Source organism: Falco cherrug, chromosome 3 (genome assembly GCF_023634085.1).
Source record: "Falco cherrug isolate bFalChe1 chromosome 3, bFalChe1.pri, whole genome shotgun sequence".
NCBI classification, from domain to species: Eukaryota; Metazoa; Chordata; class Aves; order Falconiformes; family Falconidae; genus Falco; species Falco cherrug.
In genome coordinates this window covers 83,561,945-83,589,003 of record NC_073699.1, presented here as the reverse complement: position 1 = coordinate 83,589,003, position 27,059 = coordinate 83,561,945, and the positions used below count along the sequence as shown (strand labels likewise).

General features: G+C 38.7%; 1 protein-coding gene across 5 annotated transcripts in view; it reads left to right on the top strand.

Annotated features, from left to right (window-relative positions):
• SEMA5A (semaphorin 5A) overlaps positions 1–27,059 on the top strand; it is a 350,426-nt gene that overhangs the window by 71,155 nt on the left and 252,212 nt on the right. For all 5 annotated transcript variants that reach the window (XM_027798610.2, XM_055705236.1, XM_055705237.1 and 2 more), the window contains exon 2: positions 17,164–17,259. The gene's annotated coding sequence lies outside the window, so the exon portion shown is untranslated. The remainder of the gene's footprint in view (positions 1–17,163; positions 17,260–27,059) is intronic.

Here is a 27,059-nt window from a genome sequence, read left to right as displayed (position 1 = left end):
CTTATATTGAAAAGCGAATTATGTTCTTTATATGAAAGGTTTTGCTAAACATCTTCATCTCATATTGCTTGTTGATGTTTTCCCTTTTTAAGGATTTAGACTAACTTACTAGGAATTTTAATGTAGGAGGATAGGCTCTGGCAAGTGTGCAAAGCCATGATTCTTCTTTTTATCCCAGTAACTTTATTGCTGTGTTTTCTTGCCATATGCAAATTAAGTTTTAATCAGTTAATATAGCTTTTCATGCACAATCCAACAATATTTTTATGGTGTTCTGCTTTTATGAAAAGCGAACCTTTTTATCTTAGACGACTGTTTCTCTTTAAAGATAATATCCTTTAACATAAACAAAACTCCTAGATTGCATTTCTTCTCCAACAATTTGTGGGTTTCACACTTGTGCTAGTGGCTGAAGTCAGTCTCCCATTTCCCCATGGTTCCAACGAAAGTGATATACATCAGAAGGGGGTCACTTACATATAATAGATTGCTTACCTCACAATCCATTGCTTTGAAATATATCCACGTAAATTATTGATTTTATCTGTGGGTATGCACACAATAAATATTGTATGCCGATTTTTATAAATGATATTTTATTATTGAATAATTTATTTTGAAAATGTAATTGCCCTATGAGGTGGTCCCTGACTGTCATGTTTGTGGCCCCAAGTAGAGGACAAAAAGGGAGATCTTTAATAATGAAAAGCTGTAATGAGAACTGCTCTGTTAACCCCTGGGTGAACCTGGACCAACAAGGCATAATGTTTCCACCTTAGAACAAAACAGTGGGTGATGAATGGAAGGGAGTGCCCAGGAGCAGTGAAACAAGTCTTTCTTGTGTTGTAAACAACTGTGTGCGTGCTAGGTTTTTTTTTAAGGCATCAGCAAATTAGTGTAGGGAGTGATAGGAGAACAGTGAAGGGTTTTGCAGATGCTAACATGCAGCTTTTCTTAAGAGGGATTGAGTGGGAGGAAGGCCTGATAAATTAGTAGCGGTGGCTGGTTGCAAAGGCAGGTTGGAGGTAAAACTGGCAGTTGGCTTTGGGAAGAAGAGAAAGTAGGCCATGTAGGGGGCTTGAAAGTTTGTTTTTGTTTGTTTGTTTTGGTTTTAATTTTTATCTTTTAAAGCAGAGCTAAAACTTTCCAAAAGGGGTGGAAATGGTGTCACAGTGAAAAAGATGTTCTAGGAAAATGCTTATCTTAATAAAAAGAACAGGCCACAACTGTGGCCTGTTGGTTAGGGATGTTGCAGTAATTACGCATCCTTTGTGTTTCACCTCTCAAACACGTTTTGCATAGATGGATATGAAGGAGCAGGCTTTAGAAAATGTGTGTGGGAAGATAATTTGTACATTAGATAAAAGGTCTGGAGTTTCAGCTGTTTTGTATATTTTGGCATGAGAGACTTGCCTGCACATAGTGTTTTTCACTCTGATGTCTGTCCATGGCCTTAATCTGCAAGAGCCTCCAGCACACTAAAATACTGAGTGACTTTGACAACTACCCTGTTTGTGGAAAGCCTATGTTGCACATTATTCTCACCTGTTGTGGAAAGGTAGTAGAGATGGCAGGGGAAAGGGTGCCTTAGAAAAGTGGCTGCTGAGGTAAGAAGTTACTCACAGCTGCATTCTGAAAGAGAAACATCCTTATCCCTTAAAAAACCCAAAACCTACAAAAGATTTTTAAAATATAAAGAATACCAGTTCTTTTAGACAATTATGCCTCCAGGAATTGCAGATCTCTAGGAAATTGTTTAATTTCTCAGGGAATTTTCCCAAGAGGTGAAAGGCTAATTATTTTACAAAGCATCTCTGGGTAAACTTTCCGATGTTTTCAATGTGGATTCAACTATGGGCCTTTGTAATTTAGTAGTATTCATGTTTATACACCTTTTTCTCATTGCCTTTTCTTTTAAAAACCTTTCCTATTGTATGTAAAAAAATATGAAAATTGAAAGCAAGAAATTATGTTGATATAATCTGCATGAAGAAAAAGGTAAACCTTTTTAAACTGATGTTTTCTTTAGAATTAAAATTTATTGTGGTATAAGCTTGTGTGCCTTTGTTATTACAGCTGTGTCAGTTTAAACTTGTTTCTGGCCTTGGGTTCCCTTCTTCCCTTTAACCTTTCTGTGCCTCAGAGCTTGCTCAGCCCATGGGAAGTCTGGTACAGAGGAGGGAGGACAACACTGGCAGTGTTTGGATATGTGTTCTGAGCATTTCTAGATGTCTCAGCTGTCCCCAGTTGTTCTCAATATACTTAGAAGGAGATGAGCTTCAATATGGTTTGCTAAATGCTAATGTTTTGGGGTTTTTTTCCTTTTTTTTTTCCTGTTACTTTTCAAGAGGAAGGAAATTTTGTACCCTTCTGTTGGTGCTCCTTCAGCTCTTGAAGTGTTGGACTATTGATGACTGTGAGCAGTGCTTAGAAAAGTTTTAAACTACTAAGCAGTTGCTATGTCTAGCCATTTGGCTGGTGAGTTTAGCTTTTTCAAAATCCAAAATGAAAAGCTTGTCTTGATGTCTGGAAAGGAGCATCTTCTACAGCTTCTAAATAATACGCTGAGAGCTGCAACAGACTTAAAATGAAGGTTCATAACGTACAACAAGTTTTATTGTAAATAATGGCGGAATGTAAGATATATATTTCAGGCACATTACAGGTGAAGAAGCTGTCCCATCATAACATACCTAGCAGCTGAGAGACGTGCATCTAGTGCTCAGGTCTTCTGTAAAAGGGTACAAAAGAGTCATTGCTTGTATTTTTCCCCTGTGCTAAGGCAGGTGTTTTTGCAATGCATTTACAGTCTGAGGACTACTAGCTGGGGAAATAATGTAGATCAAACACAGAGCGTGTAGTCATCCTTGTCCTTAGGCCATTGGTTTGTCATGGTTTTGGTGAACAGCTGCTTTTTGTAATCAGATCTCAGTAAATTGTAATTTGTGACTGGCACACTGAGAATGGATTAGCTTAAATGTCTTGATGGTGATGTGGTTAATCCCATGAGCTGATTCCTAGTACTTTATCATTCCTGCAGGCTTAATTTTGTTTTTTGGGGGATGAAGGAGGATTTTTTTGGTGCTTGGCACAGAGATTGTGGCCCTTCCTGTGTCTCTCTTTGCAATATTTGCTTCTTGCAATTAACTGAAAGTGTTATCTGTTCTGCCTAACACCTTGAACGCTGCCCTATTTTTGGTTATTGCTTTTTCTGTTGTCCCTCCATTCTTATCTTCAGTTTCCAGATTGTTCCGAGTCATGGCTGCTGCTTTCATATTTTTCCACTTTTCTTTGAAGATGTGCTGTTTATAAACATCAGTATTAATAGTAGGATCCGTACTATTGAGTTCTGCACAAGTTTTGATTTGCCCAGTCCAGGAACAGAAACTTTAGCGAAGGTAACTGTCCTGTGGGGCGACTTGGCTTGAAATGCTTCTGAGATACTGAACTCTTCAGCATCCTGATTATATCCCAGGCCAGGATGAAGCAGTGTCTCTGGAGACACCTCCTATGGTAGAAGCCAAAATCACAATGCAGTGTGTGGATGCCTGGATTTTAGAAGACTAAGGCTCTCTAAAATCTTGCTTTGGGACTCTTGCTGCTATGTGTTATTTTAATGTATACTACAACATTTTATTCTTAAAAGAAACACATTTGTGGGTGTGAATGCTAACTAATTACATGAGATGCTTGTAACTAGGGATGAAAGAGTTATTGCAGTTTTCTAGTGACTGATTTTTCCCCACCGTTTTATGCTAAAACATTTTAAGACTTTATATAATACTTTGTATTATTATGATAATTGATACTATCATTGCTCTATATTTTATATACATACGTGTGTGTATATATGTATATGAATGTTAAAATGCTTGAATTTTAAGGGTGATGGGAGATGGCGCTAGAAATAATACCTGCACATTTCTTTCTCTGTTTCAGTGCAATTTACCTATACAAGTACACATCATAAAATAAGATTAAATGATTGTTTCTTGTGTTTAGGATTGGTTGTGGTGGTTTTACTTCTGCTTTCTTTTGCTTGCCTGCTCTTTAGTATTAAACTTGATGTTCTAGAAAATGGGAAAACAGTGCAACAAAAAGGGATGCTGGCGTCCATAGAAATAACGATATATATTGTCTCTTTTTGTAGCTGGGAGTGACTGAGTTTTCTTAGGACTTTAGTGACAGTTTAGCAAAAATAAATGTTGGCGAGCTTAAGGGATGATTTTCACTGAGTTGCAGCTTTCTCTTATCTTTTAAACATATTCCTCCTTTTGGTTCAGTTTGATAATCCATGACAAGGAAGTGGTTCTTGGAGGTGTTTTGCAGGACCAGGTTAGGGTATTTTTAATGAAAAATCAGGAGGGAACTCAAAACTTACCATCTGCAGTATGAGGTACTAGCATTTTAAATTAGTTTTTGGTTTGAACATCTGCTGGAGAAAACTTCGCCTTGTGGCAGATGATATATTCAAAAAGAATTTTAGAAGAGTTGCCATGATATTTGAAGTTTAATTTGACCAACCTTGCTATTCAGAAAAATTTTTGAGAACTCCAGGCGACAACTTACCTTTGTTTTTGTTGCTCTTTGAAATGAGAGCTTAAGATGATGATCCAAGATAAGTAATGAAGAATTACCTTGTAAAATTAGATCATTAAAAGAGTGCAATAAAACACTGAAAAACCTTTTAAGAGTCGGCCATGAATTGAGTTTTTACTAGAATAATTGTGTTTGGGAGGTGATTTATTTGGAGTGATGTTGCGTTAGGCTTCAGAGAGGCTGATTTGCTACTTCTATCTCGTCTGAAGTTCAAGAAGTCCAATACCTACAATACTATGCATTTCAAACCAGATTCATTCCCACTGTGAGTCTTTGAGCATAAGTATTAGATCTTCTGTGGAAGGGGAAGAATATCCAGTGTTTCAGTAAATATAAAGGATTTTGCGTCTTGGTTGGTTTTCTTAAAGATCAAGCCTAATTTTTGCCTTGTGAACAAGACTTTACCTACATCTTCATATAAGTCTGCCTTGGCTAAGTCTGGAACCCCATTCTGATCAGTAGGGAAGGAATGAAATGATGTAACTTTTCTGAACAGAGCAAATTGTAAAAATCCATCCAGAGCTGTTCTTACGTGCCAGATAGTTCTTCCCAATTCTTTGTCTCATGTCCCTTTTGTTTCAGAGGGCCTTACTGCGTTTTGTAATATATAAATAGACCCATTTTATGAAACAGATGGTTTAAAAATAGGACTGTCTGAGAAGAAAGACAGAGCAGATGAATGCTTTTCTGCTGTAGGAGAAAATTATTGGAAATGTTTGATTCATTAAAAATCCACTTCCCTCACTATCTCTCCCAGTATTTTAAGGGAGAGCTTTGTCTCCTGCACCATACCAAGTGTCTTGCTTTCTGATTGTTTGTCAGCATTTCTTATGAGATGGAGAACTGCCTTCCTCATTAGTCCTTTCGGAGTAATTATAGGTATTGAAAGATTGAAGCTGCAGTTGACTGGATTCCAGTCTTGTTTGTTTGGTGTTTTGTGGAGACCAGTGGGAATGCTTATAGTGACCTGAATGGAATTCTTACCACAGTTGCTACTCTCCATCTCTCCTTGTTCCTTTGCCATCGAGGGGACAGCTCTGGCATCCTTAACTAATTTGTTTTTTTCTAAGGAGGTGGACCACACATCGGAAGTAGTGTGTCTGTAAAAATAAATAGAAAGAAAACAAAAACTACTCCTCTTGGTTATGCTGGTGTGAATTCAGATGATATTCCTTCTAAGGCAATTTCTGTACAGTGCCTTCTAATAAAGGGGTGGGAGACTTAGATTATTTTTCTGCCTTTTCCCATCTTTTCTTTTCCTTGAATCACAGATGCACAGAGGCAAGTAAAAGATCATTAATAAAACTCTGGCATAATCTGTTTAATGGAAAACAAGCTAATGCAGAATGGGAGAAGATGCCTGAAGAAATAGACTGTGTCCTTGTGCAGTATCTAACGTACACAACAGTACTAGGTGGGCAACTAACTTGGGTTTTTATACAAGCTTCCCCACAAGATTTCTACTATGCGCTTTTGGGAGTTAGAAGAGAAGTGCTGTTGAGCAGAATATTTGCTTTTATTAACATTACATTCTGTTGTACAGATGAGATGCCTGGAAAATGAGCTTATTAATTTTGCCATAATGCTGTCAAAAGACTTTGACATTTCTAAAGGTGTCACTCCGTAGGCTATAGAGGAAGTATTTTGATGACTGTAACTTTCTTCTTTAGCTTTCACTTACTAACTTCAGCTTTTCTTGAGAAAGCTGTTTTTAATTTACAAACTTAAGGCAAATCTCTGAACCTGAAAAAACAATAAATGTATTGAATCCCAGTAATATATCCTCTGTTAGAAACTGTAGTAAATTCTAGCATATTTTTTTTAAAAAAAAAGGAGGGGGGGGGGAACTATAGTGCATATGACCTACCCATCAAATTTTTAAGTAACCGGTTGTCTGTAATGACTCTTCTGATTTACGGATGTTTCAAGAGATACAGAAATGAAACATGAATTGGGACATTGTCAGGGAACAGCAAATAGCACTCTCTTGTTGCAGTTTTAAGCATGTAAGTATGTGTAAACAAGGACAAGATACTTGGTGCTGAGTTTATTAACCTCCCACTTGATGATTTGCCTTATCCTTTCCATTTCAATATTAGTTTTGATTTCCTTCAGTTATTGAATCAGGATTTTCTCCTCTTCTCGCTGCCTTAATGCATGCCTCCCAAATGGGATCTGCTTTTGCATGTACAGGCTATGAAGTACTTTCCCATTAATGTTATATATAAAAATGAGGTGTTTTTTGATGACCCAATATAAAAGATGATGATCTTTATGCTCTGTAAAAAAGGAAGGCAGCCTGTATACCTAAAACCAGTGTGTCAAGAAGTGTTTATTGCTGTCTTTCATTGTTAGTATTTTTCTGAGCAGCCATTTAGTGGATAGGGGATAGGGAAACACAGATCCACAGGAGTATAGCTTCTGCTTTGTGTTTTGTGCCTATAAGCTCCATTCTAACCACTCTGAGATATATCACCAGCTTGCCATAAGAAGATGTACATAAAAATAGAGCGCTTGTATTTATTTTCCCTGCTCTGTTTGGTCTCTGCCTCCGGAACTGGCCAACTCGGTGTCCCCAGCCATGCTGACTGCCTGATTGTCTCTTTGCTCTACCTACTTTGAGACTTTAAGCACAAAGTATGAGGCCCATAGGTCTCCCATGGGGAAGAGCATGTTCCAGTAAGGGAATAGAGAAACCTTTCTCCTTTCTTCCCCCAGTATTTCCCAGTAGTAGTATGTAAAAGAGCATGAAAGGTCTCTTTATGGAAGTTGGTGGGGAAAATTTTCTTCCAAATATTGCTGAATCTGAACCACGTCCTTAAGAGGATTTTGGGGGGAATAAGGAGGGAATGTGACATAAGTTAAAGTTGTATGAAGAAAATTTTTAGTATTCGGAGCCTGATTTTGAGTAACTGGGATGGGGTGTATATAGTTTCTCAAAGTCCAAGTTCTCCAGATGCAACAAAGTTAAGTCTGACTTGAATCTTGACTGTTAGAGGAACTCATTACTCACTAGAGGAACCATCTGAAGGTATCTGCATAGAAATGTGTGGGTACAAGCAAAAGAGGGGGTGGCAGGGGGAGAAACTTGAAATGTTCTGAAAATGCAGCTGCATCTGATTTGGAGCTATAGCCAATATTTATATGCACATTTAAGGCACAGCATCAGTGAGGCAGACATTTGAAGTGGCCTGGGAGTTTAAATATGCTTTCACATTTCCTGATTTTTCACATTTTTGTCCTGTTTCATCTCATCTGCAATAATAATATTAAAATACTACAATTATTTGCAAAATTATATGTATTTTTTTACCCTATTACTTTAATGTTATTATGTTTAAATCCCATTTTAATATTGTTTTTATCTAGGATAATTTAATATACCCTTCTGTGTGGTCTAATTTTCATTTACAGTGTCTATGTATCAATACTGCCTCCAGCATAATGTAATGTGAGTGCTAAATTAATTTGTTTTGAAAGTATTCAGACCTTGGGATAGAAAGTTAGAGAATAAGTTAAGAAGTGGGATGGGTAAAAGCACTGGCAAATGCAGCAAGGGCACCAAGTGTTTATATTTAGTCAGTGGTAGAGTTTGAACCTTATCTTAGGCAAAGTTTATCTCAGTGCATGTTTCTCTTTGCTTTGTTGCATTGTTCCAAGTTCTCTTACCTTTGAAGGAGAATGAGAACTTTGGAACGTAGCAACTTTTCCAGCAGTCTTGTTTGTACTTCTGAAGGGAGTTCCAGTCCTAACATCAGGATTTCCATATCAAGTCTGGGTGTATCTTAGTTCTTTCTTTTCCTTGTTTGTGCTATTTATTTCCTGCACTTGATCTAGGAAAATTTTAGGGATTTGCTCTAGTGCAGAAGTTCTAAATCAAATGTCTTTTTCTTCTTATATAATTATAAATTATCAGAAACAGCAGAATCATAGAAGTGATTGCAGACAGGACATGGCATCCTCCCATCCTGTCCTAGCAAGCAAAATCTTCCGTGTCACAATTCAGGTTGTTGAATGTTTCTAAAGGCATTTCTAATAGGAGTTTCCTGTTTATTGGGCAGTTTGCTGCAGTTAGTTCTGTATGTATTACTGATTCATTCTATTAAGTTGTGAATTAACATCTACATTTTAAGTTTTGCTTGGTGAATTGTCAAAGAAAATGAGAACCAATACCAGATACTGAATTTAATACTGTGTTTAAATAAAGGCCCCTCAGGGTAGCGGGCTTGATGTCTCTGCACACTTTTCTGGGTAAATTCTCCCCAACTGCCTGAGTGAAAAAACTCCAGATTTTCCCCAGCACCAGCTACCAAAACTGTTTGCTCTTTTATATATTATGTTTTCACATGAAATAGGTATCTCAAGCAGATTTGAAATACAGAAGCAAAATCAGATCCAGGTATTCTTTTTTTCTGCTGCCTGAGGTGAACATGTAGGATGTCAGTGTGGCAAGTGCAGAATCATGTACTTCATGCTCTATTTAGCGGTTTACCCTCAAAAAAAAAAAAAAAAAAAAAGGTGAACATAATATGCCGCTTGAAATTAAGTATACACTCTGTGAAGATCGGAGATACTGGAGGAGGGCAAGGAGGGCTGAGGCAGGTAGTTAGCAGTGGGCATAATGCAGAGCAATTCTGGAATCTGGTGCCTGCTTTGTTATTTAAGTCTAGTGCACAGCAGGCTACAGTAGATATTTGCTTTTAATAACAGTTTATGATGAACTAAGTGTTGTAATGAAATTCTTGACAGGGATCCTACTTGTACATTAAATTCTTCGGCTTCCTTAATTTTGTTAGTACTGAACACAAGGAAAAAAAAAAATCTGTTGAGGAGCAGCTTGGAAATTAATATGTGTGTCCTTTCTGGGATGATGTCCAGGACTAAAGTGTTTACCTCTGTATCTTTGCTTTGCCTGAGGCATCTATGTTTGTTTCAGGACTGGGAGCAGCCAGGGAGATGGGAGTGTGCATGCATGTTGGGTGGCAAAGGGAGGGATAAGATGCTAGAAGAATGCCAAAGCACTGAATGCTTTCACTGCTATTGGGGTAATCATTTGGCCCTGGGTAAGAATATTTCAGACGAGCCTTGGAATATGTTCAGATCACAACCACTGTATTATTGCTATCTTTACGGCTACCTAGGAAAAAAAACCTCCACAGCTGGATGTTTTTCTCCTTCATGCTGAAGAGTAGAATAGCTAAGAAGCTTGCTGGGGAAAGAAGGGAGCATCTATCTGTTTGCAATTTACAGTACCACATAGATGGTGCTTTGTGTTCTGGCTCTGATGATGGATATGTTAAGTTTTGTCTTTCTCTCATGCATGCTGAGATGGAAGAAGGGAAAGCATCCATCACTGAAGGGGAACAATCTAAGCCAAAATAAAACTGAGGCAGAATATGAAAGCACTGTAATTAAAAATGCCTTGTTAATTCTCTCTCTTATTCTTATAGCATAAATAATTTCAGTACATTTGGCCTGTACATTAGTACATCCTGGAACCTAAATTGTCTTAAGCCTGTTGATATGTTGCACCACCTGTATCCCACAAACACACACACAGACACACACACACAGAGCTGAAGAATGCTCCCCCCCCATTTGGAAAATTGGATGTATTTTTTTCCCTGATACATCACAATTGAAATTAATAGACTTACCCAGGATTTAATATGGTCTCCTAGCTTTAAAATGCAGTGGATATGATTTCTTTAAATTATTTTGGACCATTTACACTACAAAGTGGATAAGCCAGCTTGTGGAATAAACTGACATGAGTGAAAACTGGCACAGTTGTTAAACACTGTACATTGTAATGGCATTTTGTAAGGTATTATTACTTCAGCTGCACAGTTATGGGAGCCTGCTGCATATTAGCAGACACTTTCCTCATAACCTCAAGCTATATGCACCGCGTTATTTTCCTCTTCAGACTATCTTCTTGGATTCTCCCAGACTACATATCACTTCTTTTCTTTTTTTTTTTTTTTTTCTCTGCAGCAGTGCACGCTGTAGGCAATAGTGAGTGTAATACTTTCTGCATTGTTAGGCAATAAGCATTATCAGCAGCTGCAATATTCAGAATTAGTCTTTTCATTATTATTTGGCATCTGCAGTACCTACATGAATCTGTTCAGTCCTGTTTCTCCAGAAGGCAGCTGGGCGCTCTGACTGAGAGAATGCGACCATAAAGGTTTCCTGAAATTGTCACTGTACTCAGGAGTTCCACTCTTCATTGGAACTGCAGTTTTCACAGTGCAGTTCACCAAGCTATATAAATAAATGTGTTCTGCTTAAAGAAACTGGTATATCTTATAAGACATCTTCACATTTTATAATGGTGAAATGGGCACAGAGCAAGGTTCTTAAGGCTACACCACAGATAAATTGCTGAGCAAGAAGTATAATCCAGGTCTCATAACCCCAAGCTTCATCCTTGGTCTGCTAGCAAACAGATGTCTCTGAATTAAGTATGATACAGAAAATATATCAGCTGGTGTCCTGCAGTACAGAAAATGTCTTTTACAATGGTAAATAAACCCCAGGGTTTTCCTGAGGGTTGTGGACTTTTTTTTTTTTCTTTTCTATGAAAGGTGTCTGTCATTTAAGCTTCACTTGATTTTTAAAAAGTAGGTTGAAAAGGTTTTGTGGCTTTTACAAAAGGCCAGATAAACCATAATATTTTATGATTACAAATCTAAAGATGCTTTTGGTCAAGATTTATCTTCTGTGATACCCTAGTTTTGGTTTTATCTTTCTTAGCTTACTTGCTGCCTTTGGAAAATAAAGTAGCCATATACTAGCTAATGAAAGAAAGGAAGTAACTGTGTGGTTTCATGTGGACTAAATGCATAGATCACAGGGTATACTGTTTTGCTAGTTTTTCCTACACTGGCATAGATATTGAATAACTTATATGGTGATCAATGAGATTTGAGATTTACATGCTAACATCAGTTTTAAGTGTGTGGCTTAAATTTGAGAATTGTATGTGACGTGAAATTGTCAGAATTCTAGAAGAGTAATAACATTTTATTCTATGGGCTGTTGCTCTTATCAGGGTGGGTGGAGTGACGCTGAGACTACTTTTCTTACAGGTGAAAATTGTAGAAGAGGTAGAAGCAGTATGGTGTTGCATTTTTGGGAAGAAATGAGATTTCTCAAGAAGATTGTTGCGTGGTACGCTTCCTGCAATGCTAGTGCCTTCCCCCGCTCCCTCCCCCCCCCCGAAACAAAACCAAAACCCAACAACCAGCACAACACAGCTGTGAGTTTCATCTTAAGGACACCAAAAAATTCTAGAAATTTTTTTTTTTTTTTTGTCTTGTAGATGCACACACACACACAAATCTTGGGTATATTATGCTACAGTGTTTAATAATTCTCTTTGTTGACTTTCATTATGAAGTTGATTTCTCTGATCATGAAACTCTCAGCCTGTCATGTTGCCAGTTCTAACACAACTTGGCTGAAAGGTGCTACTCTTGTCGGTATCCTAGAGCTAGAAAAGTTTGTCTGGATTATCAATCCCATGAATTTCAGGTTCAGGAAACCATATAAGAGTTTGGAGGCATGTAGACAGCAAACACTAGTGGCAACAGAGCGCTTGAAATGTCTATAGACTTCAGTCAAAGACCAGAAAAGCACAAAGATGAATGGTGTCAAGCTCAAGAATAATTATTTTCAGAAGTTTTGCTGTCAAACTCAAGGAGATCAGAGTTGTATCAGAACTGATTTATTTTACATTAAAATACTCATTTGTGTAACTTGAGGAAAGTTAGATAAATGCCATGTTTTCCTTGCTTTTTGAAGTCTTCATGAAAAACGTGACTTCAGTGGGAGCAAGATCACAATAATTTCTCCTTTATTACTGTTTTTCTCCTTCTCTACCATTTTAAGCTAAGTAATACTGTTTGTTCTGTCAGCAGTCTTAATAATGTATTATACTTTAAAAATTACTATTTTGGGAATCATGGTGGTTTTTGGCAAGAACTAAGTCCTGCTCTTGGACTATAAATCTGTGGTGGTTAGTTAAAAGGTTAAATTTACACTAACATGTCTTGTCACTCTGACCTAGATGGAGTTAAAGCAACTAAGGCAGGCAAATTCAGTGGCTTTAAATGAGCTATTATTAGTCAAATCCCTGCGAAACCAAATAAACCTTATGTCATTCTGTTTTACAATTTTCAACCAGAGAACTCTGGCTGACTGGTGACTTTACATGTTCTAATCTATGCTTTCCTGTCAGCAATATGTTTCCCATCCTGGCACTCCAGTCTCTACATTTGTTCTTATTTTGGCCTAGTGGAGAATAAAGTGATACTGTAAATAGTATTTTACTATTTAAGTGGCTGTGAGCGTGTCGTGGTCTGATAATGTTGGATTTACCATGCCTATGAAGTAAGCCTGACAAACTCGGGATGAGTCAGATCTATGGCTTACGTGATTTGCGCGTGGGAGTGTGTGTACGTGTGTGTGTACATCCATCGCTCTGCATGACTTGGAGCTTGTGTTCAGCAGGGCAGGAGCAATGCTGAAGCTTAAGGGAGTACTGGTACTGCTCCTTTTTTCTCTGCATATGATTTCTGAGTTGAACCAGTAACTATATTTGTGAAGACCTGGCTATTTCCCAGCCCAGCACATGAAGGAGTGTAGGAGCGGGTGTAGTGCTCCACACATAGAGCTGCTGCTCTGCAGTATGTCTGCGGGTGTCTGCCTGTTTGGGATGCATTTGTGTGGGCTGGTTCCATGGTCTCAGACAGTGACGGCTGTGACAAGCTCAAAGACATTGTTGACCTTTTGTTCATTCTGCTTTTTTCCTTAAAAACTCCTACATTTATTTTGTTTTGGTTTTACTTTACTCAATATTATGATTTGAAAAGTGTATAAATAAAATGCAGCTTTATAAGAAGGGTATTCCTATTTCTATCATTTTCCTTATGCCTAGATTTTGCTGAATAATTGCCATCTTTCCACATCCATTCTTTAGCCCAGCAAATAAGCTGGATCTAATAAGATCTTTTTCCTCATGTGACGACCTCTTCAGCATTAAAAGGGGAGGACAAGTAATAATATTAGCTAGCATACTTTATAAGGAGAAATGTTAGTTTTTGTAGGAGCACAAGTTTGCATATAGCAGCTGTTCTAACCATTCATCCTTGATTCATCCCTGAAAGTGGGATATATTTGCATAATGCAGGATTTTTTTAAAGAAGGGAAGAGGAGGGAGGATATTGTATCTTTTTTTTTTTTTCTTAATAATTTTTTCCACTCTCCCTTTCAATTTTGGTACACTTACAGTTTTGACATGATTTTCTCTCCTGCTGCCAGAAAGCAACAACAGATAAAAAAAAAAACCCAAAACACAACTGAAGTTGGGGGAAAAACCCCGTCTCTCTGGTTCTTCTGAGGCTTCTACTTCAGCACCACCATCAGCAGAAGTCACTTGAAGCAGCTTTCTTAACTCAGGTTGTGATGATCTCTGTGGAGCAGAAGCTAAGGCTGGCTGGGGGAGAGGTATGGAGCAGGTGTGGTCCTATCCCTCTCAGCGTCTTTTTTTTTTTTGCCTTGCAAGGTGAGCAGTGGTTGCCATTAGGTACTGTATAAAAATCCCAGGTGCCCGGGCAAGCTCTCAGCTGACTGGGTGAGGTGAGGCTGCTGCTGTGGCATGCTGCCTGAACAGTGCCGTACAGCTACAACAGAAGCGGGAAGTCTCAGCATGCAGACACGCCACGGTGTCTAGACAGGCTATGATTATTTCTTTGCTCAATTCAGTGTATAGCCAAATATCTTTCCAAATATACTAGACAGATGTGAAAGCAGTGCCCATATCTGTCTGACAGCGAAGGCTGTTAACGGCGTGTGCATTCTTCACACCCCCACCAGACTTAATCATACTGTTTGGTTGCACCAATGACTTCAGTACCATATTCTGACAGCAGTGGGAAATGCCACTCCAAGAGTTCATCGTTAAATCTAGTGAAGATTTCTGGAAAATGTCCCCTAGTATGTATCTGTATATATTTTTATCCATTTGCAGAAGGTTCTTTTCCCCTGCTCATTTAAATTAACATGCTTCTGGGCAAATAAAATACGCCATGACTGAATTCCCCTCTTGTGTGCCTGTGTTTGTCACTGATTGGGAAAAGCAGCTATTTGGAAAGTGAGTTTGTGTCTTGGTTTGCCTGGCCATTTTTGTGAAAGTTTTTGGTTTAGATTGAAACTGATCATCAGTTTCAGAAGTCGTTTTGAAAGGAAGGGATAGGAGACAGACGCGAGAGCACATCCACGGCAGCCTTTTTGCTTCAGCAAATGATGCTAAACCAAAGCAAAAGCAAACTAAAGCATATTACACGCGCCCCCCCCCCCAAAAAAAAAAAAAAAAAAATTTTTTTTTTCAGGAAATTTGCTGATTTTGGTGGCTTAATTTACAATTTCCATAAGATTGGTTTGGTGTGGGCTGTGTAGGCTGGGTTAGCATAGCTTTAGCTTAACTAAATGAATACTCAGGCTAATTTCTGGTGTTATCCTAAGTCCAGCATATACTGTATTGTGCCCCATGAGAGTGCTGCCACAGTCACAGGAACAGTAGGGTTGCCATGTCAAAAGGTATAAGGGAAGCAAGACATGAATCTGTAGAAATCCAAGATTTACAAGTTTGTTTCTCTGTGTGTGAGTCTTTTCCCTAAATCATTAAGGTGGGTTCAGACTCTTCTTTCTGGTTTCTATTCAGATTAGAGTAAAAATAAACTTGGTAAAGCTTTTATGTTGCTAAAATAGAATCTAAGATGTTTATGTAGAAATACAAATTGTGGAAGGAGTGGTTGAGGGGACAGTGGGTGTGTTGAAGTGCATAGAGAAAGCAGTAGTACTGTAAGGTTTGTTTAGAAGAATGGAGGTATACAGCTTTCTTTGTAATGTTTCAAAGGATAATAATTCAATTGCTCATTCTGGTGTAGTGAGTGCACACATACATCACTAGCACACTGCATCTTAGAGATGGGTTGCTTGTAGTTGTCTGTAGAACTTGCTGCATGGTAACAGCTGTAATTAATTACCTGACAGACTGAATGTCTCAGAGTACATGCATGGGTGGCGGGTAGTTGCGCTGAGGTATTCTCTGGTACACAGCAATATAAAAAGCAGAACTTGATCCTCCTCCAAGATTTAAATTTGTTCTTGCCTTTCTGAAAAGCAGGAGGCAAAGAAAAGGTGATGCAATGTCTTCTTGATATGAGCTTCACCTACCACCTTGGAGTATGAAATTCGTAGTGACCTTCCATCCTTTAGCTTCGATTGATCCCTATACCATGAAGAATGCTATCTAAATCTCTTGGCAACTTCTACAGCAGTTTGACATCACTGAATTTCATGGAGGGGTGTGTATGTGTGCATATGATATAAATTCTTAATTTAGAAGAAAATATGTAAATGATAAAAGTCTGAAGTATTTGGTGACAGGGAGCAGGGGGTTTATGAGAAATTTTGACGTGGTGAACATAAATCTAGATCTTCGTTGTCTAACCTGGAGAGTTCCTTTTGCTCATATGATGTTTCCTTGCCATAAAATGTTTTTATATAGTAGTGCTTATGCATTTGGAAAACTTCCTGAGACTTTCATAGGTCAGAAAAACACTGGAAAAAAATTCACAAGCCCTTCCAGTCATCTAGTACAGGCACGTTATGGAAATGAGTATACAGAGTGGAATTACGGCTCCTTTTTGCCTCCTGTCTCTGATTAGGTTCAAGGGTGAACTGTTGATTGCTAGTGTATTTGTTCTGTGCCATAGACATTCTCAATCAAAGAAATGAATACTTAAATTGGATGGACTATTATTTATTTATTTTTTTAACTTCTGAAGTGAAGTACCTTTTTGTTGAAGTGTTGAGAGCAGGAAACTGCTGTGTGATTCCTCTTGCTGTTTCCGGTAAAGACAGCACTCATTTGATTAGCAGTATCTTCTTCGATTCAAGAAAGAAAAAGCAAGATGATATTTTGAACGTTTATGTTGTCTTTTTTGTTCCTACAAAATAGGATAATATCTTGAAGTTTTCATAATGATGCGTCTCTTTTTCTTAAAAATGTCTTTTGTATTGTTTTGAGACATCAGACGGTAACTTTGTTTTTCTCTTGAACTTAGTTTTATGGAAACATGAAAGAATACTGAAGTTTTGCCCACCTGAATTTTGTCATGGATTTCACTTGGGGACAGACTTCAGCTCACTTTTTAAGCATGTTTGATTTTAGTGGTGGTTAGGGCACCAAGGGAGATTTTACAGTGAGGATTTTTCTCAAACTTCTATATCCCATGGATTTTTCTAAGTCTGTGACAAATACACTCCTATTTTCTGATTCTCATCCCAAGCTGCCAGTCATTTTAAAGAATGAGTTTTTTTCTGTCTCTTTCTGTTTGATACTTGTTCACACTGTGTGGTTCAGTGCCTTACATTTCTAATTTATTGTCTTGAGAGACAGATGTTTTATGACTGCTGTAAATGTCTGAGAACTGCTGATGAGCTGTCTCTTCAATACCTATTACTTGTCTTTTATGTTTCCTTATCTCCTAGGAGCCTACAAGCTAGACCCAGGACCCCACTGTGCTAGGCTCCGCACAAGTACTGAACTGAGACATTAGACGAACACAGAGGGATGGTGACTAAAAGGTAGGTAAAAGACTGTATTTTGTTCAGTGGGTAGATGGTGATGTCATGAAGAGATTCTAAGATGCTCTCTGGAAAAGGACTTGTGAGATGGCTTTGCAGACCATTACAGGTATTCTGCCTTTCTCTCCTCCCTAAACTAAGGAAATGCAAGAAATGAAAATGGGAGGGATGCAAGAAAAACAAGCTGCAATTCTCCTTTATTCTTCCCTCTCTTAAATTATGCTCAACTTCAAAAAGGGAAACTATGTAAAAATGAGGATGTTCATTTAAAGAAAAACCGAAAGGGCAACTGTAAGAGTAACACGTTCATAGGTGGCAGAGACACTATTTCAGGATGCTGTTTTGGAGGCTCCACACAAATGCTTACCATCAGTCTAAAAATGACTTAGGAAAAGGAAGCCTTTATAGCAAAATGACAAGGTAGAGGAGACTATTAAAAGCAAGAAGACATCTTAAAAAAAGCTGTGGCTATGTTCAAAGAAGGAAATAGGACCAAAATATCCCCCTGTCAGGCTAAACATAAAATTAATACATGTCTTTTTCAACCACACCAGTAGCAGGAAGCCAGTTGAAGGATCTGTGTGGCCTGTGTATGATGTCATTAGGAAATGAATGATCTGAGATAGTATCACGGCATAAAACTGAGTAATTCTGGTGTGTATGTGCTCACCACTGAAAAGCATAGGGTGGTTCCTGTTTTGGAACCCTTCTTATGGGAGGCTTACGAGATTCCCTTTCTCATCTGGATGCATCTGTAGGAAAGATTGTGGAACAAATTGCATGTTGCCAATTTAACAGGTCCAGATGTAGCATACCCTAGTTTTCAAGGAATGGAAGAGTGAAACAGACCAGCTACAGGCTGTGGCATGCAGCCTCATGCTTTTAAGTCTCTCAGCAGTTCAGAACTTGATGTCTAATTTGATGCCATGTTTTAGAAAACATTCATGTGGAATTGGGGAGTCTAGAAACCAATAGGCCTTTTGTTTAAATTGAGTGCATTAATTAAAAAATTAGATTAGTAATTGTTTTAAAAAGGGCGTTGTACAAATATGATGGAGATACAGAGGAAGATTTGATTTCTGTGAAGGAGAGCCTGATGGAGAGGAGATTTAGAAATATGTTAATATTAGCTTTCAACTACTTGAAGGGTGCTTACAAAGATGAAAGAGCCAATGTTCTTGGTAGTGACAAACCACATAATGGGGTTAACATCCACAGATGGCAGATTGAAATGTTCTGATTGGGCACTGCATGAAAATCTTTTTCACAAGGAGGCTAGTGCAGCACTGGAAAAAGTTACCCAGGGAGGTGGGGGGTGGCATCTCTCTCGATGGAGGCTTTCACGTCTTAGTTGAACAATGCTACAGCTGACCTGACCTACTGTGGCTTTTATTGGTTGCACAGACTGGGTGACTCCCAGAGATCATCCCTTCCAGCCAGCATTTTTGTGATTTGAAGTAAAGTCATGCTAAATTGCTGTGGCCATTTGAAGCAGGTAACCAGCATGCAGATGAGAGGGATTTTACCATGTATTGCTCTGCTTAAATTTTATTTTGTATTCAAAATCCTCTTAAAAAACTTTTAAAGGAACTAAACAGTCACAGGTTAGCGGGGAGGCCTGCCAACTATGTAAATATTTGGTTAAATGGTAAGAAACAAAACACCAGGATTAAAATATGTTGGAAGTCACCAGTAGATTTCCACAGAGATCTCTGTGAGTGCTCGGGGGATCTTCACAAGTGGCTTGGAACAGAAGTGTGGTGACAAGATTTGTTTCTGAAACTGTTATTCTGGGCAAAAGAAGGTAAAAGAAAAGGGGGTAGGCTGAAAAACTGCAAAATAACCTTATAGAACTAAGCAACCATTAAAATGGGGGATGAAATTCAGCATCAGTAGTGGTAAAATATTTTGAGCTGGCCTGAGATCTTGGGACTGGAAGCAGTAATTTAATGAAGAAGAAAAAAAAATCAGCTCTATACTTTAGTAGCAGTCAAAAAGCAATTTTATATCAGGAGTTGCTTTGAAAAGAGAGAGATCAAAATATCATTAGGACACTGTAAATCTGTGGTGTGTTTGCATCTTCAATATAGTGTGCTGTTCAGGGCTCTTTTATCTCAGAACAAGTGGAGTAGAACTGGAAAAGGTTCAGAGAAGGGCAACAAGAATAAAGAAAGGCAGCAGGATGCAGGAGGTGTCTGTGGAACGGCGTCCATGCAAGAACAACTAGCACAGATGAGTCTCCAGACTGGAAAAGAAATAGTGGCCAGATGCTAATGCTAGAGGTCTATAAAATCATAAGAGCTGTGAGGTGTGTGAATAGGAAATGAATACTCAGTGCCACCTGATTTTTGTATTAGACGAGATACCAGGTGAAACACGTAGGAGCAGTTTCAAAGCTAGGAAAATAATTTTTTCTTTGCATAGTGTGTAAGTCAGTTCTGAAATTCTTTGTCATAGGATGCTGTGCATGCTGCCTGAGTATAAAGAGCTCCTGAGTAAAGTTGGAAAAGGAGGTGGAAAAGTAAAAAGGAGGAAGAAAAAAAGTGACAAGAAAAGGTACCGCCTCTAGTCAAGGAAGTTACTGAGCTGCAAATTGCAGAAAGCTGTGTGATAAGTGTTTTGCAGGGATTGGAAGAGAATATTTCTATGTGACTGCTCTGGTTTTCACTGTTCCCTTAGCTACTCTTGGCTGCCCCTGGATGCAGGTTAGCAGGTCAGGCTGGATATTTAGTCTGAGCCAGTTTGTCATTCCGTTTGGGCTAGACATCCATCCTGGCCCACTGTGGCAGTTCTTATGTGCTATTTTATAAATAGTAAGGTTGCAAGGTCCCAGAAGAGAACTCTGTTGATAAAAATATTTGTAAAAATATTAAGCTATCATGTAACTTGAGGTCTCATATTGAGCTCAGAGACTTTTCCCTCATTGTAAGGCAAGTGCTTTTTAGCTTATTTTGGCACTTGATAAATTACAAATAAATTCATCTTAATATGTTCAACCTGTTGCATTGAGACTTCAGTTCTTAGTCCAAAAATCTCACTTTTTTTTCTTACTGTGTTCCCTGCACAGTCTGTACTGCCTGTGAGAGAGCAAAGAATTACCAAAGCGCCTTTTCTCACTGCGTAAGTCCTGGTGACACCCATTTCGGTGCAGAGACAGTAGTCTTTGTGGGGAGAGATAAGCAAGATGAAATGGCAAAGCCTTGAGAGAGTACAGTACAAAGAAAATGAGAAAAAAGTACTGAGCTTGGAGATACTTTTGTATTTGCAAGTTAGCTAGAGGGGCAAAATGTTGGAGTTAAGTTATGACAATCAAGGGGGCAAGGCTAAAAGTGACAGTGTTGCATAATGATAGCGGCTGAAATGGCCAAAACGGATAAGGCAGCTGGAAGAGAGAGGGTTATAGGAGAAGATTAGTGGAAAATAAGTAGATTGAACTGAGGGAATTGAATGGGAAAAGGCAAGCAAGGATGCGAAACTACGGACTAAAGTTCTTGAGAATTAACAGGATTTTAGGAGTTTAGAGAGGAGCAGACAGTGGGAATGAAAGAAACAGTGTCTTTGGTTTTCAGTCAGGGTTTATGGACCTGACAAGTACATGTCCATGGAAGTATTAAAAAGTGTTTAAATTTCCGGTACCACTATCTGTACTTCCTCTGGGAAGTCTTCTGAGGGGACTTGAAATCAGAAAATATAGTGGGGAGAACAATGTTTCTTCATTAGAGAGCATAGTTGTTCTTGGTAAAAATTAATTTTGCTAAAACAGTAGCAAAAGCAAGACTAAAGCAGTTGAAATGGAGACACAGAGTATTTCTAACTAGCATGTCCAAAACTTGCAAAGACAATGACATGAATATTTCAAACAGCGATGTGCAGAGTCCTGAGGAGAGTATTTCTCTTGCAGGAAGAGGGGATACAACGGTGTGGTTTTAGTTACGTGGAGGGGAATTACAGAATAAGAGCAATTACAAGGGAAAAAGGGAGAAGATTATAACAGAGGTCATTACCAATTAAAAGTATTGCTTAGGTGAGCCATTTCCCTACCTACCTAATTCTTTGAGCTGTCCATCAGTGACGAAGAGCCCTTCCTTATGGCCCTTCTACCTTTTCCTTGTGGCACTGTGTATGCGATGGTGGGAGGTTTCACTTCCTGCTACACTTCGGGGATTTTAACAAATGAACGATAACAATGAAAGTTTGTCAGCAGTAGCTGTTGCTTGTTAAAATGAACCCACATTGCTTCAAAGCAGCCATAGCTTTTACAGAGTGGAACGAAGTAGCTTCATTCTCTTTCAAAAACTCTGTGCTTGGTATGTAACGTAACTGTGGACCACTGAGCTGCAAACAGCTTTGTATTGAAGTGATGAATTGTGCTGTACTTGATTCTGCATATGAGGTGAAGGAGGATCAGAGAGGGACAGATGAGGTCATTGTGTCTAATGGAAAGATCTTTTGTTTCTTGCTACAGAGAATGAGATTCTTCCCATTAAAGCCTGTTGCTAAATCTCTGAGATTAATGGCATCTAGAAGCAGGGTTTTAACACCTGGTGTGAAACTAAATGGTCTTTGATTTATAATTTTTTTTTCTTTCTCAAAAATCTAGTTAGGAATAAGGTTCAGCTTCCCCCCACTGGAACAACTGCCCTCCCCTGAGTCACACTTCTTGCTATAGAAATGCTGCCTTTATTCCAGATCTCTCTCAACTGCCTGAAGTCTCATGGGTTGCTTTCTTTTGTCTTGATTATTGAAAATGTCATAAGAATTTGTAGGAAAGGGCACTGTTTTGAGACCCTTTGAATTGTGCTTTTTCCTCCAGGTTTGGTGTGTGTTGTGTTCCCCCCCCCCCCCCCCCCCCCCCGGCATGACACAGAATTTTGTACTTGCAGTGTGTGCATGAACATAGTGTGTATAATGTATTTGGTCTGGAAGCCCTTTCTGCAATACCACAGTTGCAGACCACAGTTTGAATTATTTTTCACTCAGCTTCATATTGCATCTTTATAAAATATGGTGGAATCCAGTGCTGGAAAACATGCAAGCTTGACAGCCCTGGAAATTGAAATCCCTGTTTATCTGTGTACTAGATAGCACAGCCTAGCTGGAACAAACTATATTTTGGAAGTACAGCTCATGATTAACCTGATGAGATGACCTCTGCTTCAGTTTATTATTTACAGAGCACTGGAGGTTTGCAAAGACTTTGCACAGTGAGTGTGTCATGTTTCAATTTGTATTTTCAACATATTTCTATATGATGTATTTCTTACAGTATAAATACAGGTTTGTGTCTTAAAAAAGCAAGAACTATGAACTCTGTACAGGATTGCCCATGTGAAAGAGATGTACTTTTCCATAGTTATATTATTAGTTGTAGAAATTGATAAGGCTGTAGTGATTGAACTAATACATGATAAAATATGATCTTTTATATTCAAAAAGTTAACAATTTAAAAACCAGAATGCATCATGGTGCATTTAGCAATATACATTTTCTGTTAGATCACTCTGCAGCTGCCACATCAACATCAGAGTGAAGTGATATGTAACAGATGAGTTGGCCAGGTATGAAAGGATGGAGAGTACCTCTTGCTGTATCCAAACTTTGCTTTTGGGACTCTTCAGTAGGATGCAGGTCCAATCCTCTCTCTTCGGTAAAGCATTCTGAGGTAGAGCATAGCAAGCACACCATACTAGAAAGTTGGTTATTACTCTTGGATGAGTTGAGTATCATTCACATTTTAAATCTGTCTTGAGTTATGCGTTTTCTAGTGCTGCCATAAATTGCCAATTTTTTACTTAGCCAGATGCATACAATATCAACAAGTTTCTTGGTTTGATTGGTGTTCTTTGTGTCCAGCTCTTTTCCTTTTTGCCTCTTTCTAGGTCAAATCCTGCATTTCATTATTACACAAGGTTCCCAGTGGAAAGGCCTTGCATCCTCAGCAGTTTCCTTCTGGGCTCTTTATTTTGAATTCCAATAATTGCATTCCATAGACCCTTCTCATACCTATGATGCTTGTATTGCATTGCACTACTGCTACATAAACTGATACATTTCTGCTCTGACTTAATCAACACCACACCTGCAGCCAAAGGGCAAGTTTTAGTTGGACTTGTAAGACATTTTATTGTACTTGTGTTTTTCCTTGTTTACAAGGAAAGAGGCTGTTTACAAGGGTTTCATGTGGTTGTTTTGTTTTGGGTTTTTTTTGGTTCTTTTTTCTTAATGGCCATTTTACTTGGTATTCCTTCTAGAGCTTATTTGGACTGTTTGTTCTGGAAGTAGATTTAACATGTCTTTCTGTAGTAATATGCAAATGACATCAATGCAGAGGTCTGGTAAATAAAGGAGAAGACATTTAACTGCAAAGGGATTACAGAAGAGCAGAAGAGATGGAGATTGTAGGAAATAAGAGCATACGTAATACCACTGACAGGCTGAGAAAAGAAGTAAAAATAAGTACAAGAAAGGAAGGTACTGTTTTAGCACTTTCTTTGTTTTTAAATTAATGCCATCTCCTACTGATCAAAAAATGTTTTGGTTGCCTCAGAAAAGAGGCACTGAGGTCTACAGTGACTGGGAAGCTGAGAGCTTTGATTTGTAGGGGGGGCTAATGCATTCCCTTACTCTGGAATCCACCATTCCTTAGGGCACAGTGGAGGGTGGCATTCACGCAGTGGGGTAGCTGGTCACCTGTCTTGGGACACATCAAGAAGGAATGGGCTATTCCACAACCACTCACAGCGTCCTGGATATGACTTTCCTAGCTTTCTTTCTTACGTGTGATACGTGCCATGACTCTGCAACATAACCTCCATGATAGGCACTGAGTGGTCCTGTCATTGTTTACCAAGGTTTTGTGATTAAAAGGAGAGGAGAAACCTGTACTAGTCTCAGTGGAAGCCTCAGTTGCCAGTGTGAAAATGCTTTTAGCAGATCCCATGAAGAGCACTTTGGGATCTTTTGTGTTTTAAAATTAAACTGGCCTCTTTGCTGCTTCTAAAAATGTTGCTGGAGTGGTGGGTAGGGCAGGGCTATCTACAGTCATGCAGAGACCTTTCTTTCTTGTCTTTTAACCCACCCTTCTCAGGTGGCAGTGCATCCAGTGTAGTACACCAAATTTTTGTATCCCTAAGCAAATGGGCAAAAGGGTTAGTCTGCCTTGTCATGAGTGCATTGGTTGGCTGGTCTGCAGCTTGGGATGAACTAAGGGAGTGGGTTACATATGTGCCGTCATTCTTGCTGCTGAGGAGTGAGTGGGATCTTGTGATACCTTTTATCAAATTACGTTGCTGGTGCATGTTCATAGCCTGGGTTAGCCAGCACCCAGCTTATGACTGAGATGGGTCTGCATAGCTCAGCAGAAGCAGGTTGTTGCGTGGCTTCTCTGCAGGATATTGAGGAAAGGGGAGAAGGAAGCTGGACTCCAGTGGATGGAGATGGAAAGGGCAAGATCTGTGTGTGGCAGGAGATGCAGTGTGTTCTAATAAGCATAGCTTCCTCCAGACTTTACCCTTTGCGTACAGAAGCTATGGTGGTCTTAAAAATGCAGCTGGTGGCTGGTTTCCATTTGGGATAGGGGATGACTCGAGGGAGAAAATGGTACCAATCATGAGTGAGTGCATGGATCAGGGTGTTGAGGCATGCTGTGGTCGGCTGGTATTGGACTAAGCTTTGACACAGCTGACTTCTGGGAAGATCTAGATTGCTTGGGACCTAGGGTCTTTGTTCAGGGTGTGGCGTTGGAGCAGGGGCATAGACTTGGTATGGGGAAAGATGAAGGGGCAGGCCAGCAAAGTGGACTGGAGGCTATTCTAGTCTACCTAGGGGAATGCCTTTGCTTATTGTTATGGGCTGTTGTCTAAGTGGGCATGTGGTCCTCCCAGCAAAGTGTATGACACCCAACTGTCATATGTATTGGTGTTGTGGTTATTTCAGGAAAGGACTCGTAGAATGCTTTGCCATGTGTGCATTTGTTTTTTTGAGAAATGCAGTATGTGAGGATGTGAAGGTGTACAGAAGGAGTGCAAAAAGGGGCGCAGACCATACTATATGGCTTTTGGGTGTAGATCTGGGTAGTCTTAGGCGACACTAGTGAAGAATGTTCTGACCGCAGGTCATACAGCCTTGCCTGGTACAGTGGGGAGGGAGTTTTCCATGGGCTGTTGCTTTGACAGCAGTGAATATACTGTGAAGCATAAAATGTAGGAATAGTCAGAAACTTTCCCCTTAAGCACCTGTGGGGGTACTAGAAAATTTGAATGCAAGCAAAATAGACTAGGATAGCTAAACCAGTGCCTTTATTTTTAGAAAAATCTAAGGGAAGACATAATCATCCTATGTTTCTATTTATGAGCTCAAGGTGACTTTGACACGTTTGGTCTCTAGATCTTAGACTCCTCAAAAGGAGGAGTCTAACATATGTTTCAATGTATGCAATCTGTGCATACATACTGTATGCTTCTAAGATTCCAAATAATAAATGAAAAATGACGGCTACAAAGCTATAGAAGTCTAAAGTGATTTTGGATATGATGGAGACATCAGTGACACTTACGTAATTTAGTCTTTGACTGATGGAAACCATCGGCCAGAGAAGCCATTGGGAAAGATGTCACCAAAGAAATTGGATTTTCACAGCATTGTTAGTTTGTGAAATCTAATGGAATAGATATTTTTTTCTTGAAAGCTGTTAAATGAAAATCATTAAAAAGAGCATAATCATTAACTATTAGATAAAATATGGAAACGTAAGTGAGTTAAAATAACTTTTTAAGAGTATATTTCAGACTTGGGGAAAAAAGGAATGTATTTATTTTATTTTTTTGAGACACAAATACACAGAGCAGTACAGTATGTGTGCTGTAAAGAAAATCCACAGGAGGCTTCTGTGTATTGAAACAAGTAAGTCAAAAGCCATTCTGCATTCAACCTTAAGTTATTTGACATCTTATTTGTTGTTTGACAGCTTTATTGAGTGCGTTCCACCAGATAGTAATATGATTTCTGTTGTGTCAAGTTTTACTACTTTTAAACAGACTTAAAAATAGAACTTAAATTTTTAACAATAATGTTAGAGGATGAAAATACAACTATGAGGTTTTTTTCTCTCTAAAAGGATTTTTTTCTTTTTTTTTTCTTTTTTTTTTCTTTTTGCTGTCATGCCATGTCTTAGGATCTAGCAAAAACCCAGCAAGTTTGTATTGATGGGAAGTTCAGGCATGTACAGGGATGTTCCTCATACATGTGTAACCTTTGTATGTGAATACATGGGGTTTAAAGTGTAAGCATTGTATTAATTTTGAACTTGGCCTTTGGTTTTTGAAGACTCTGATGGACTGGCTTTTTAGCTGTAGAATGGTCTTTGAAAAATCTTTGTGCCTTCCATTTATTTTTTTTTTTAATTATTTTACCTGGTTTATTTTAGGAAAGGATTTATTAACTTGATGCTTCACAGAAGGTGTAATATGGCTGTATCTGAATACAAGATTTAGTGAAAAACTAACAAAAAGTAGATGAACATTCAGAAAGATCTAACAGAAGCCATGATTTTCCCTTCAGACTTCTTATTCCAGGATTCTGATAGCTTCATCGGGGTTTCCTACGTTTCTGATGGACATCTTTAGAATTACAGCATGGTTAGCCACACAGTTAATATTCTTAATTAAAAAGAGGCATGTTTGTGTGATGTCTCTGAATTACCTGAATATTAACACAACTGAATGGGGCACAGAAAGGAGTGGTGTGGTTTTTGTGTTGCAGTTCTCAATCGAATTGGAGATCTAAATGCAAAATCTATTAT